Source organism: Macaca nemestrina, chromosome 9 (assembly GCF_043159975.1).
Source record: "Macaca nemestrina isolate mMacNem1 chromosome 9, mMacNem.hap1, whole genome shotgun sequence".
NCBI lineage: Eukaryota > Metazoa > Chordata > Mammalia > Primates > Cercopithecidae > Macaca > Macaca nemestrina.
In genome coordinates this window covers 114,044,809-114,060,831 of record NC_092133.1, presented here as the reverse complement: position 1 = coordinate 114,060,831, position 16,023 = coordinate 114,044,809, and the positions used below count along the sequence as shown (strand labels likewise).

The 16,023-nt window shown below is 45.4% G+C and overlaps 1 pseudogene; it reads right to left on the bottom strand.

The window, feature by feature from the left end:
- Positions 1 to 2,044: 2,044 nt before the first annotated feature.
- On the bottom strand, positions 2,045 to 10,849 carry LOC139356007 (putative uncharacterized protein encoded by LINC00596; annotated as a pseudogene).
- Positions 10,850 to 16,023: the final 5,174 nt, after the last annotated feature.

Below are 16,023 nucleotides of genomic sequence, written 5' to 3'. Positions count from 1 at the left end.
CCCTTTTTTCTTTTATTGATATAGAATACTTGACATGTTTCTGGGGTACATGTGTGTTACCTACTTTTAAGGTTAGACAGAGTCATGATAGCCTAGGATGTTTTTAAGCTAGGTGTATGGTTGATTTTAATGGTAATATTTCATTTGCAACTCAGAGGATAAATGCTTGAGGGGATGGGTACCACATTCTCCATGATGTGCTTATTTCACATTGCATGCCTGTATCCAAACCGCTCAGGTACCCCATAAATATATAAACCTACTGTGTACCACAAAAGTCAAAAATCAAAAAAATTCACTACTTCTTAATACTATATCTAAAATCTTAGCACCTCCCCAAATGCTTTCTAATTCATCGCCAGGCTATGCAATTGTTATAGTTTCCATCCCTGAGGGTTAAGTAGGATCATGACTCCCATCGTAGGGATAAGTAACCCAAGGTTCCGTGATTTTGTTTGTTTTCTAGAGCAGGGAACTCTATTCTTTTAGGTTTTATCCACCGTGCAATTTCTTCAGCATTTGTCCTGCTTGTCATAGGGTTTAATTTCCCCTTCTTTTCCTCCTTTCTCTTAGACATGTGGGCTTAAAGCCATCCCTCGCTGAGCCCTGTTAGCAGATGAATATATTGAAAGGTGATGAGTACGAAGGAGCTTGGCTGCCAGCCAGGCAGTGTAGGAAAAGGATGGGGATTATGTTGTTGTGAACCTAAAGCTGCTCCAAGAAAGTCTATCAAAAAGTTAAAAACATTTGAATAAACAAATAAAAGGACGAGAATGTTGAAATGCTAAAAGATCAGTAGTGTGTGGGATTCTCCTAGCCCTGCAGTTTCAATGCATTTGAGGTGGAAGAACCAAGATCGGCCTGACATAGCCCTTTGTTTAGAGGATGTTCAGCCAGTTGTGACTCCACAGGCCTGCAGCCTAAAAGCCCAGGGGCAGATGCAAAGGCAGTCTAGACCAAAGCAGTGTCCCATGCCTGCACAGGTGCGGACAAGTCCAGGAACTCGCCAGCTGTTGCAACTCTCTCAGAACAAATACAGCCACCACTACTGTAGGGCCAGCAGGCAGCCTCAGTCTGCAGAGAGGTGGTCTCTGTCACTCCAGCTTCCTTGTCTCTCCTCCAGTTTGATAGAACCCCACCCTGATCTAATATTACAATCCATGTAGCTTGTGTCACCAGTTTACCTATTTCCAGTAAAAACCAGGTAACAAATCTAGGCTCAGTAGTGTGTGCCTATAGTCCCAGCTACTCAGGAAGCTGAGGCAGGAGGATCACTTGAGACCAGGAGTTCAAGGCTGTAGTATTCATGATCATGCCTATGAATAGCCACTACACTCCAGGCTGGGTGACATAGCAAGACCTGTGGGGAAAAAAAAGCAAAAACAAACAAAAAACAGGTAACAAACAGAAAATTTGCCACAATCCCTTTTAGGACAGTCAACATTATAACATTATGATTAATACTTCTAAAGGGGACAGACAAACACTGGTTGTCTCTGTCTATGAAGAAGTATATGTTATAGTCAGTGGGATATGTAAATATATCCAAGGTGGCTGAACTTCACAGAACCTGACTATGTTAGTCAGTCTTTGTTTCATTGCTATAAAGAAATAACAGATTTGGTGATTTGTAAAGAAAAGAGGTTTAATAGGCTCATGATTCTGCAGGCTGGACAGGAAGAATGGTGTTGGCATCTATTCGGCTTCTAGGGAAGCCTCAGGAAACTTACAATCACGTGGAAGGTGGAGAGGACGCGGACAAGTCAATGGCAAAGCAGGAGCAAAAGGGAGAGAGGAGGGGAGGTAATACACACTTTTAAACAACCAGATCTTGTGAGAATTCACTCATTATTGTGAGGACAGCACCAAGGGGATGGTGCTAAAACATTAATAAGAAACGTGCTCCCAGGCTGGGCATGGTGGCTCATGCCTGTAATCCCAGCACTTCGGGAGGTCAAGGCAGGTGGATCCCTTGAGGTCAGGAGTTCAAGACCAGGCTGGTCAACATGGCGAAACTCCGTTTCTACTAAAAACACAAAAAATTAGCCGGGCGTGGTGGTGCACGCCTATAATCCCAGCTACTCGGGAGGCTGAGGCAAGAGAATCACTTGAACCCGGGAGACAGAGGTTTCAGTGAGCTCAGATCATGGCACTGCATTCCAGCCTGGGCAACAGAGCAATACTCTGTCTCAAAAAAAAAAAAAAAAAAAAAAAAAAAGAAATCTGCTACCATTATCCAACCACCTCCTACCAGGCCTCACTTCCAACATTGGGGATTACGTTTCAACGTGAGATTTGGGTGGGGACAAATCTACAAAGGATATCACTAATTAACATTCCCACTCCCACCCCAGGTGGCTCGGATCCCAAACAGCAAAAAAAGACTTTAAAAAGTTGGGGAGCATAAGCAGAACTGAGGGTTTCATCTTGTTTTGGAATAGTATACACAGTGTGTAGATCAAAGACATGCAAAAATACATGATCATTTCATAGAAAATCTTGGGAATTTTTACTGTTTTTTGTTTTTGTTTTTGTTTATTTTGAGACAGAGCCTCACTCTGTTGCCCAGGCTGGAGTGCAGTGATGCAGTCTCGACTCACTGACTCACTGCAACCTCCACCTCCTGGATTCAAGCCATTCTCCTCCTCAGCCTCCCTAGTAAAGGGACTACAGGCACACGCCACCATGCCCGGCTAATTTTTTTATTTTTAGTAGAGATGGGATTTTGCCATGTTGGCCAGGCTGGTCTCGAACTCATGACCTCAGGTGATCTGCCCGCCTCGGCCTCCCAAAGTGCTGAGATTACAGGAGTGAGGCACTGCGCCCCACTGAAATTTTTCTTTATAAGATACCGTGGCAATGATGAAAGTTTGTTCTTCAGTACCACAGATTTGGTGACCTTGAATTTTGTAAAGCAATTGTCTTCCAACACCCTGACCTACACCCTAAAAGTATTTTGAAAAGTTACATTCCCCCTTGCACATTTTTAAGTTGACATTTAAATACTTTTCTTCAAATATTTAAATAACTAAAAAAGATAGAATTTCTAGCAAAATGTAAATGCTGGCATTTTAAAAAATGACTTCATTACTTTTTAAAATATATCTGATGGAATATAAACACAAGTGTGATTTGATACTCTCACTACCATCTATTTAAAAAACATTAATATTCTCTTCCTTAGCTGTCGGCAATTTAATATCTTTAGATTGTATTTCCACTCCTCTTTCACACTGAATTTTCTTCCAAGAAAATATAATTTTATAAATTAAAATTTGTATTAATTGCCCATCCTACTTCTTTGTCACAGAAGTATGAATAAATATGGACATTTAAGAAATTATTTCAGCCAGGCACGGTGGCTTATGCCTGTAATCCTAGCACTTTTGGAGGCCAAGGCGGGTGGATTGCCTGAGCTCAGGAATTCGAGTCCAGCCTGGGCAACACAGTGAAACCCCGTCTCTACTAAAATCCAAAAATACTTAGCCAGGCTTGGCCACATGTGCCTGTAGTCCTAGCTACTTGGGAGGCCGAGGCACGAGAATTGCTTGAACCCGGGAGGCGGAGGTTGCAGTGAGCCGAGATCATGCCACTGCACTCCAGCCTGGGCAACAGAGTGAGACTCTGTCTCAAAAAAAAAAAAGAAAAAAGAAAAAAAATTATTTCTTCTGGATTTAGTAATGATTTTAATATTAATCTACATTTTGATTAAAAATACATTAAAGGCTATGCACAGTGGCTCATACCTATAATCCCAACACTTTCGGATGCTGAGGCTGGAGGATCACTTGAGCCCAGGAGTTCAAGACAAGCCTGGGCAACATGGTGAGACCCCATCTCTACAAAAATTGTTTTAAAAATTAGTCGGGCATGGTGGTATATGCCTGTGCCTGCAGTCCCAGCTACTCGGGAGGCTGAGGCGGGAAGTTTGCTTGAGGCCAGGAGGTCGAGACTGCAGCGAACCATGATTGTGCCACTGCGCTCCAGCCTGGGCAACAGAGCAAGACCGGCTTTCAAAAGAAGCAAAAATATACATTAAATAAATTTTAATTAAAATAATTACTAAAACTTCATTGGAAATGTACCCTGATAAGAAGGCTAGGAGTGTCTCGGTGCCTTCATGAAAGGACACCTCGCTGATGTCAGTATTTCTAATGATCCCTTTCTTTGGTAACCCAGTGTGGCAGACAGACTCTAAGATGGTCCCAAATTATTCCTGCCTCCTGGTGTCCATGGGCTTGTACAGTCCCCTGCCAAAGTGTGGTTGGAACTGTAACTTGCTTCTAGTTAACAGAATACAGCAAGGGTGGGTACAAAAATACAGTTAGATAGAAGAAATAAAAGCTGGTGTTTGATAGATCAGTGGAGTGACCATAGTTAATAATACTCTATTATATATTTCACAATAGCTAAAAAAGAATAATTCAAATGTTCCTAGCACAAAGAAAAGATAAATGTTTAAGATGATGGATATCCCAACTACTCTGATTTGACCATTACACATTATAGGAATGTATCAAAATATCACATTTACCCCAAAATATGTACATCTATTATGTATCTTAAAAATAAATACATACATACATAAATAAACGGGGGAATCAGAATACATCAAGGGTGTGTGATGAATGTTATGTCTGTGATTATACAACAGGAGATGGGACTTTCTATCTTTCTTGCAGGCTCTCTCGACTCTCTCCCTTGTTGGCTTTGGTGATGTAAGCCTCCATGTGGTAGAGCCCTCGTGGCAGGAACTCAGGGCAGCCACCAGCAACAGCCAGCAGGGAGCTGCGACTCTCAGTCCAACAGCCTGCCAGGAAGTGAATCCTGCCCAAACCACATGAGCTTGGAAGTAGATCGTTCCCCAGTGGAGCCTCAGATGAGACCCAAGCCTGGCAGATACCTTGAATGCAGTCTCTTATGAGGTCCTGAAGCAGAGGACTCAGCTAAGCTAGGCCTGGACCTCTGACCAACAGAAACCATGAGACAGTAAACATGGGTTGTGTTAAGCCACTAAATCACCCAGTTAACACACTGGGGTCAATGCACTAGAGGTTAGCACTATAGCAGTAGTTGGGATGGGGGAAGGGTCTGACCTTCCCTTATAAAGTGGGAGAAGACTGTGAAGGGGAGGTATTTTCATAATGTTTCCATCACAAATGTTTTGCTGCAAGTATCTCAGAAAGCAGTACATTCCAAGATTAAGAACCTGGAAATTGCCTTCGGTAGTGGCTCACGCCTGTAATCCCAGCACTTTGAGAGGCCAAGGCGGGCAGATCACGAGGTCAGGAGTTTGAGAACAGCCTGGCCAACGTAGTGAAACCCCGTCTCTACTAAAAATACAAAAAAATTAGCCAGGCGTGGTTTTGGGCACCTGTAGTCCCAGCTACTAGGGAAGCTGAGGCAGGAGAATCTCTTGAATCCAGGAGGCGGAGGTTGCAGTGTGCCGAGATCGTACCACCGCACACCAGCTGGGGCAATAGTGTGAGACTCCTCCTAAAAAAAGAAAGAATCTGGAAATTGATTCCCTTAAATCTGTAGTGCCCATGTGCCCCTTGGGAAGTTTCTTAAACCCCAGAGGTTGATGTGGCCCAGTTTGAAGATGGCTGTAAAGCTTGAGCCATTATGATTCTTCCTCCCATGCTGGGAGAGGAGTGGCCGTACGCAATGACCAAAGGGATGTGCACAATGTGCCCCTGACCCTGTGCTCCATTCCTGCCTCTGCTTGCAGGGTTCACCCTTCCTCCGTGTCATTTGGTCAAATTCCATTCCAACGGGACAGGGCTTTATCAAATATCTACTGTGGTTTATACACTAACCCAGGCGTTGGAAAAAAGGACATTGGTGATTGCAAAAGGGAGTGACCCATAGGAGGCATTCTGTTCTGGGAACTCTTCTCAGATAACCACACTATGACCATCCTTTGCCCCGTCTTCTCTGAACTCCTGAAATGCAGGCTGTGTGCCACACACCTTGGAATGTGGCCACACATGGACTCACATGGCTTACTCTTGTTGTCTAAATGGCAGTGCTGTCTTCCTCAACAGTTTCCAACTATGCTCTTCTGGGCAGGGATTTTTTTTTTTTCAAGAGACAGAATCTGTCTCTGTTGCCCTGGCTGGGGTGCAGTGGCATGATCATAGCCCACTGCAGCCTAGACCTCCTAGGCTTAAGCAATCCTCTTGCCTCAACCTCCCAAGTAGCTGGGACTACAGGTGCGTGCCACCATGCCCAGCTAAGTTTTAAAAAATTTTGTAGAGAATGGGGTCTTACTATGTGCCCAGGCTGGTCTCAAACACCTAGCTTCAAATGATCCTCCCCGCTCGGCCTCCCAAAGCACCGGAATTACAGGCATCATATCTGAAACAAGCAAACAAAAGATTTTCAATTTGAAAATAGTTATAAAATAATAATTTAAGTAACTTTTAGTAATATAGGTCATTTATATTTATTATAGAACATTTTAAAAATGAGGATAAACCAAGAATAGAGAAAAAGAAAGAAGAAATCATCTAGAATTCTTCTATCCAAATACAATCATTGTTAGCATTTTGGTGTCCCTCTTTAGAGGCTGAAACAGTCCCATCTTACACTTGTGGTCTCCCTCACAGCATCTCACACAGGCCTGAGGCTTGGAAGACACTCAGTGGCTGAGTGCTTTAATGAAGGCTCTGCTGCCAGCCTGCTCACCACAGTTCCTGATTCTTCACCCTACGCAGAAAGCACAGTCTGTTGTAGCAGCGAAACTTCTTTTCTCCAATCTGCCTTGATTAGGGCTCCATTCACTTCTCCTCTTGGGCTTCCTGCCTTCCCTGTCTCACAGCTTCTGAGAAAGGGCCCACTGAAGACTCCCCCTAGCACAGAGCAGGGCAAGGTCTGCCATCCCTTCCAGCAGATACTAAGACTGGAAATGCGCAGGTGCTTAGGGTTGGTCTACACACGAATACCTGGGCTTGTTGAATAATAGGAAAATATTTTGTTTAAATTGGAAACTTCTCTTTTGAATGCCTGGGAACCTCTGGGATGACACTGCTGGAGTTGTATCCTAGGAACCGGTTGCTCTTCATCTTTGCCACACCTGGGCTCCTTTGGTCCCACCTCTGATGCTAAGACCTGCCCTTCCCTGTTGCCTTATCTGCCTGGCCCTTTCAGTCTCACCACTCTCAGGGAAGGCTGGTATTGTTGCTTGGTGTCTGGCCACGGTCACAGTCCTCTAGGAAGGCCAGGGTCAGGCAGGGCTCAGCCTCTCTGAGAGCAGCAGGGCAATGGCCCATGGCAATCTTGCAGGGACCCAAGCCCTGATCTCAGGGGAATGTCTCCTGCCTTCAGCCTTGCAAAAAAGGGAAACTTCTCTCTCACTTTGTGCAAAACAGTTGTTCAAAACCAGTTGGTGGTATTTGCCAACTCATTCCTCAGGCTCAGCAATCCATCTTGCAGGTGGTAAATACAGTCTAAGGTATTTGCAAGGGGAAAAGGTCAGTGAAAGAACGAACACTCTTTGATTGTGCGGCCCACACAGTTTGGATGGCTTTTGAGTCCCTTCTGGAAGCACCCTAGAGACACTTCTTAGAAGCAGCACACTCAAAGAAGGGATTTAGACTTTTGCCAGTGACATTGTCTGCCTAGGTGCTTTTAGTGTAAAATGAGCTGTGCATTTGGACACAACTTTATCTCAGTAAACACATGGAAATGAAGAAGGTGAAATAGTATTGAGAGCAAAGGAAAGGGTGATGGTTATCCTAGACCCAATAAAGACATGCACAAACATTTGCTGAGCACCTACTATGTGCAAAGCCTTGCTTAGATTACACAGTGGGAGGAAAAAGGAGATAGATAAGACCATCTCTGGCTGTCATAATATGCATGTTGTCATATCAGAAAGAATGCATTCACATTTTGTGATGTGGTTACATGATTCACTCAAAAAGCATAAGATTCTGCTTTCCAGTCTGATGCCACAGCCCCTGCCTGCCTGTCAGACCATGCAGGCTCCAATCATTCTGACTCGGCTTCCCTCTCAGCACGTCTGTGCTCTCACTGGGACCTCCCCAAAGCCTCTTTTCTCTGCACTTTGGGGCCCCAGTCCTCCCTATCTTTTTTCGACCTTGTTGTGTTGGAAAGGGGCCCTGGATTTAAAAGATTCAGATTAGAATTACGTGTGCATCACATGTTTCTTGTGTGTCTCCACACAACTTGAATTCTCCAAGTCTCAGTGCTATAAACCGAATGTTTGTGTTTCCTCAAAATTCATGTGTTGAATCCTACCCCGCAGTATGATGGTATTTCAAGGTGGAACCTGGGGGAGGTGATTAGGTCATGAGGGTGGGGCCTTGATGAATGGGCTTAGTGCCCTTATAAAAGGGGCCCCAGAGAACTCCCTGGCCCCTTCTGCCATGTGAGGATACAGCAAGAAGACAGCTGTCTATCAACCAGGAAAAGGCTCTCACCGAACCCGCCACACTGGCACCCTGAACTCAGAATTCCAGCCTCCAGAACTGCGAGAAATAAATTTCTGTTGTTAATAAGCCGCCCAGTCTATGACATTCTGTTATAGCCATGATAGCAGATGAAGATACGCGGTCTCTCAGTTTGTCAGACGAGGTCTGTGCTATTAGCTTGCTGGGATTGTTAAGTCAGGACTCACCAGCAATGTGTCTGGCACCACTGGGTACCCCATCAACTGCCATTTCCTTCCCTCTTCTCTAGTGTCCAAGGCCCCTGGATAGAATAGAATGCTCTCCCCCTTCTCATTCAGAGGGTTTGGGATATGGGAAGGATCCCTTACCTGATGATGAGTTTAACCAACAAAAGTGAAGTCATCATTTTCAAATTTTGGATCTCAATTTCATTTTCTCTCTGGCAGGGTGATTGATGCTATATCACATTTCCCCCTGCAGCCAGAGCAGCTTCTATTATGTCATCAATTACATATGGACACACGTCTGGGCTCTTGGGTTCTCGCAGCTGAGCGCTCAGCTATCTGGGAGAAGAGGCCCCGTCACACCTCAGCTGCAGCAGATGAGGACTGGGCCACATGCCGATCTCTTGGATGGACCCGTGAATGTGAGAGACTTCCCATTCCATTTTCAAAACTTCCAGCAAAGCCAGATGTATAAGAGAAAAGGCATCCGGCCTCTGTAAGTTTTGGCGCGGTAGGAAACAGACTGATCTCTGGAAGATCAATACAAAAGGCAATGCGGCGGTTTTGCAGCTGAAAATACAGACGGCAGCAGCCAGCCACGCCTGCGACCAGGGGAGAGGGAGTAGAATGTACTTATGGACCCTGTAATACTGACCACATTGAAGGGTAAGTGGCACCCAAAGGGAGGCTGGTACTTGCTGGAAATGGTCAGTAAACCAGAGCACACCTCTGGTACGGGGGAAGAACGTTTCTGTCACTCCCTGAAACTGCTCCTGGAAACGCCATGGCTCAAATGAAGCCCACACACGCCCGTACCTACACTTCAGTTTTCTACATCAGCCGACATTGCAATCTGAGGGCGATGGGAACAGAGGTAGACCCTCTGCTCCCATGCCTGATACCCAGGGACGATTTGCTCTTGTGAGAGATCAAAGACCTTGAATGCATTCATTTATTTTGCTATGAGTGGAGACAGTCACCCTGAATAGGTACTCAAGGGAGAATTCTGGAACATATTTCTGCCTGTGGGGGTGCTACAGTTTGGCAGCATGTGTCTGGTCTGGCATATGTCAGAGCCACCATGCCCAGTGGGGTGCTGACTGACTGGGAGTGAGTGCCAGCCCAGGGCAGGTATCCTGGGATTGAAGTTCTTTTCTGTGGATCTAACCGGGTTGCTCCTTCCTTCCCTGCTTGGTACCAATTAGTTGAGAAAACAAGAAAACAAGGCATTTGCAACAAGCATAAGTACAATATGGATAGAATGATTCTAGCAATGCCATGAGGCAGTGCCCAGTGGATCCCAGCTGCGGAACAGACAGGGATGCTTTGGGAGTTTAGGGAAGAGAAGGGCTGTGGGGAAATGAATGATCAGTGAAGCTCCTGGGGCACAGGAGCAGTTGATAGAGCCCAGTCGGGGCCCTTGGCTAACCCCAGAGAGCCAGGTCTGTGGAAAGCCATATCTGCTTCTGAGAAAATGTTTGAAGGAAGTGGGAATCAGGAATGTGATTCTAGCCAGAACCCCTTGGATTTCAGCCTAAGGCAGAGGAGAAGCCCCGGCTTCCTGGGAAGGCTCAGAATGGGCATATTCCACTTTATGGAGTAGTATCTCCCCCCGGACATGGCCCCTGTCAGACCACACTGTGGACTCACTCCCTTCATCAATGGCTGAGAGACTAAACCAGGTTAAAATGGGCATGATGGTCAGGCTGAAGTGGCAACCAAGTGACAAAGCCTGTAGCCTGGGGCAGATGTGAGGACCCTCCTGGTGCAAGTCCTAGGCCCAGGGTTGAGGAACTGACTCTGGGCTTTCAAGCCCCAGCTGATGGCCTCTCCTCCACCTGCAACGGCAACAACCTACCTTATTCTCTGCCTCCTCCCACTCCTATGCACATGGGCCATGTCACTGGGGAGCCGCCAGTGAAGCCGAGCAGATGAAATGGTACAAACTAGTTGAGGAAACAAGGCATCTGAAGAAAGTGTAATTACAATATAGACGTCACAATGCAAGAGATGCCACAAGGCAGTGCACAGTGGATCCCAGCTGAGGAACAGGCAGGGGTGTTTGGGGAGTTTAGGGAAGGGTTGTAGGGGAATTAGTGCAGGTAATACTGGCAATGTTTGCAGAAGGTATGTGTCATGATATGGTAGAACATGTTCTCCAGAGAATCTCCTTTATAAGGCTCTTCTAGGCCGGGCACAGTGGCTCATGCCTGTAATTCCAGCACTTCGGGAGGTCGAGGCAGGCAGATCACCCGAGGTCAGGAGTTCGAGAACAGCCTGGCCAACATGGCGAAATCCCATTTGCAAAATACAAAAAGTAGATGGGTGTGGTGGCAGGTGCCTGTAATTCCAGCTACTCGGGAGGCTGAGTTAGGGAGAATTGCTTGAACCAAGAGGCAGAGGTTGCAGTGAGCCAAGATCCCACCACAGCACTCCAGCCTGGGCAACAGAGTGAGACTCCATCTCAAAATAAATAGATAAATAAATAAAATAAAAATTTAAAAAGACTTTTCTTAGCCTGGGTATAGAACAATTAGTGGTAGATCTAGAGAATAAAATGTTCTGTTCTTTTCCTCCCCTGCAGGTCAAATCCACTCTTATGTTTATTTATGAATCCATTATTGTGTTCACATATATATATTTCTTCTCTTTGTTTTCTATATGCATTGAACTGTATTGCCCTTGTGACTATCATAGTGCATTTTATTAGCATTTGTAAGCATTGCAATAAATTAGACATTTTTTAAGTGTGTATCTCTAAAAATAATTACTTGAGTTTTGGCTAACACAGAGGTATCTGCAAGAGGAACATCAATTTCTTTTGCTGGAGAAAAGGCAAACGTTTTTATGAAAACAATGCTCACACCACATCCTAGGGTATGGAGGAGCATACACGAGAGACTAGGGCAAGTGCTTTTCCCAGCAGCTGAGCCGAAAAGCAAGACAAATATTTTGAACAGTTCATATGTCAAGAAGACATGTGTAGGCTCTATTATTAAAATAATAGTGGCATCACAGTGTGCCGACGTGGTGCTTTTATCTTCAAAGCAATTTATGACTGCTCATGAATTGACTTAGGACAAAAGATCAGAAGTTGGCGGGAGGTTCTGGGTCTGTGATTTTGGAAAGAATGGATGGAAGAGAGATCAAAGGAACATCCCCAGCCCCCATGCTTTCTCAGTGTGTCGCTTTGGAGCCTGAAAGGAAACCTATGATTCTGCCCTGGGGCAGTTTCTTCCGGACAGTGGAAGCCGACAATTCAATGGCAGGCATAGATGGGTGTTCTTAGATTCATCAAATCCCACTCCCCTAGTCCATGGCTGGTCATGGTCCTAGAACCAGGGTGGATCAAGAGATAAGTCCCACACCAGGGTCCCAAGGACTATGTCCCACCCAAATCTGAAAAGAAATTTCAGATTCTCATGGGGCTTCTATGTTGTTCCAGTATCCTTGGGACAAGACGCCCCCACAGGCTGACTCTGACGTGATGAAAGTGACATGGGTTACTGAGCCCTCACAATGTGTTGGGCCCTACCCCACTCTGTATATAGATTGTGCCATTTAACCCACACAACTCCTCTTTAAGGTAGGCACTCAGGTTTCCCCCATTTTACAGGTGAAGATAGTGGGATAGAATGTGATCCATATGGTTTGGCTGTGTCCCCACCCAAGGTCTCATCCTGAATTGTAATCCCCATTATCCACACTTGTCATGGGCAGGACCAGGTGAAGGAAATTGGATCATGGGGGCAGTTTCCCCCAGGGTGTTCTCCTGATAGTGAATGAGTCCCACAAGATCTGATGGCTTTATAAACGTCTGGCATTTCCCCTGGTTGCCACTCCGTCCTGCCACCCTGTGAAGAAGGTGCCTGCTTCCCCTTTGCCTTCTGCCATGATTGTAAGTTTCCTGAGGCCTCCGCAGCAATTCGGAACTGTGAGTCAATTAAACCTCTTTCCTTTATAAATTACCTAGTCTCAGCTATTTCTTCAATGCAGAACTGTGAGTCAACTGAACCTCTTTCCTTTATAAATTACCCAGTCTCGGGTATTGCTTCGTAGCAGTATGAGAATACAGTGGTTAAGCAATTTTCACAAAGTTAGCAGCCATTGGCAGGCAGCAGGGTCAGGATTCATCCTTGGGTAGTCAGCAACTGGATTTCACGCCATTAACCTTAAGCCAGGTTGCCTCCATATGTCAGAGAAAGGAAATTGAATTTCTTAAACTTTGTGCTTCCATATCCAATAAACTTCTCTCAGAGCCTGTAACTCTGGGCTCATGTCTAATTGTGATTCCATCCAGTGGGTATTTCAAGGTGTTGACCAAAAGGTCAAGAAAGTCTAAATGGCTTTTCGGCAAGCTGTATATCTGGGAACCCAGAGGGCTGAGCAACCGACTTTTGATCTCAACATGATAGACCAGGAAATAATAAGAAGAAAGCTTTCCACTGGCCTGTCATGAAATAGGCACCATCTGTCCTGACCCAGATGTCTGCTTCCCAAACCTGAGCAGACCTCCTGCCCCATTTCTCTGCAAGGCTGTCCTGCTGGCTCCCTTGGCCTGGACTCTATAGTCCTTCTCTTCCCCTTTGCACATAGCTCTTGCCCTTTCCTCGCCATTCTCCAGGCTGAATGACACTCTCAGGTTCCCAGTCACCCTCATCTCCTTGTGACTCCCTCCTTGCTATCAACCAAACTCAGCCTACTGATGACACCTTGGGTAAGGGGGTTGATTCCATTAGATCCATTGCTTCATTTATTTCCATGCTCTTTAACTATTTATGGAGCACCCACTCTGTGCCAGGCTCTTTGCTAGGTGCTGGGTACACAGCTTGAATAAGACAGGCCTGGGTATTGCCCTCATGGAGCCTGTGGTTTAAACAGGAGCCCAGCATCAGAAAAATGAATGAGCAATAACTTATCAATGGAAGTGAGCCCTAGGAATGAAAATTCTCGGGATTGGAGTGAGGAAAAAATAGGGAGTCCTGATCTCCTCTGGACATCAGGAAGGGCTCTTTTGAGGAAGTGATGCTTGAGATGGAGGCTGAAGAACTGGCCAAGAGTAGAGAAGGATGGTAATCCCCGCTGCTTGGAAGGCTGAAGTGGGAAAATCACTTGAGCCCAGGAGGTCAAAGCTGCAGTGAGCTGAGATCATGCAACTGCACTCCAGCCTGGGTGACAGAGGATATCCAGTAGCAAAAAAAGAAAAGGCCAAAGTGGCTCAAGGCCAGAGAGCAAGGGGGCAGTGAGAGAGGGAAGGTGGGCTGAGCCAGGACCTGCAGGGTTCTCTGGGTCATAGGGCACATTTGGATTTTAATCCTAATAGCAGTAGGAAGTCCTTGGAGGGGTTTAAGTAGAAGGTTGATATAATTTACATGTTTAAAAGATCATTTCAGTGCAGCAAACGGATTGAACAGGATGGGAGTGGAGGAAGGGATATGCAACTGTGGCTTCACTGGGAAAATCCAGGTGAGAGATGATGGGCCTGGATTAGGGGTGGCAGAGGAGCTGGAGGACTCTGTATGGCTAATTTCTGCAGACCCAGGAGACAGTCTTTGCATATATGCTCAGTCAGTAGTAAGTGTCCTATAAATGCCAGCTTCCATCATTGTTGTTATCAGTCCGTGTATGTGGTTTGGAAACACATAAATTAGCATAACATTATTAAGTAAAGGGAAACAGCATTCTAGATCAAACACATTGGCAAACCACAGCTTGTCTTGTGGGCCCAGGACGGCCTCATGCCTATTTTTGTAAATAAAGTTTTATTGGAACACAGCCATGCCCATTTGTTCTCATATTGTCCATCTATAGCTATCTTTGATGCTGAGTTGAGTAGTTATAACAGGGGTCATGTGGTCTACAAAGCCTAAGACACTGACTGTTGGTCCTTTATGGAAAAGTTTGCTGATCCTTGTCCTAGATGAGTATGCTTTGTGTTGGTGAAAGCTGGGTTTCTTTTTTTCTTTTTTTTTCCAAGACAGAGTCTCACTTTGTCACCCAGGCTGGAGTACCGTGGCGTGATCTTGGCTCACTGCAACCTCCGCCTCAAAGGTCCACACGATTCTCCTGCCTCAGCCTCCTGAGTAGCTGGGATTACAGATGTCCACCATCATGCCTGGCTAATTCTTGTATTTTTAGTAGAGATGGGGTTTCACCATGTAGGCCAGGCTGGTCTCGAACTCCTGACCTCAAGTGATTCAGCTGCCTCAGCCTCCCAAAGTGCTGGGATTACAGGCATGAGCTGCCTGGCTGATAGCTGGATTTCTTAATCCTTTTTCTCTGGCTTTCCCAGTCCTGAGACATGGGATTCTCTCCCACCTCTGCCCATGAGGCAAAGGTAAATTGCCTACGTTCCTGGGTAAAAGGAGTGCCATGGCTATGCTCATACAAGTAGCTATAATTATTTTATATAATCTTATTTTACAGAATACATCAGAATATAGTAGCAAGGCCATTAGCCTTAGTGTTTTATTTTAGATTGACATTATGGGTAAATATCTTAGAATATTTTGACCAGACCCCACAAAAGTCAGAGTTGTTGATAGGGACTTAACAGAGGGTGCTGTCCTGTGACGGTTCTCGGAAGCTTCTGGTTACCTGACAGGTGGAAACAAGCACACCTGTCTGTGTAGGAGCCTCAACACTTTTGTTCCTAGTACCAGGCAGGTTGAATAACTGTGGCTCAAAAATTCCAGGTAGAATGTGGAAGGATTGGCAGCTACATAGAATTAAAAAATGGATTAAACTCTTATAGGACTTCATAACTCATGAATGAGTCATGTTTCAAAAAAGTTTTTTATGTTTTTGTTTTGTTCATCAGGACACATTTTACTACTTAACCCATTTTATATGTGGGAGTGAGGTCCCCTGGCAATGAGAAGATGCTTGTTTAACTCGTAATGAACCTGAAGGCTAGAACTGCACCAGTAGGACACTTGCAGATAGGTGTGACCATGTGCCTGAGTTCTGGCCAGTAGAACGTGGAAAGAGCCACTAAATGCCCCCACTCAAGCCTGGGATGTCAACACATCCTGAGGAATCCTCCCCTCGCTCTCTTCCTCCACCTGCTGGCTGGATGCAGGGGACCCAGCAGAGGTCTCTGAGCCCAGGGGCCCCACACGTCCCACAAGGCTTAAACAAAAAAACTACAAACACAATCAATTGCAGAGTTATTTTATTTGATGTTATAAGAAGTAACAACCATCAACACTCATGGGCAATGGAAAACTTTGAGAATGGAATCCTCAGTTTTAAAACAAAAAATTATTTTAAAAGTGTGTGTGTTTATTTTGCAGACAGGGGTCTTGCTAGGCTGCCCAGGGTGGAGTGTGGTGGCTATTCCCAGGAATAATCATAGAACACTACAGTCTAGAGCTCCTGAA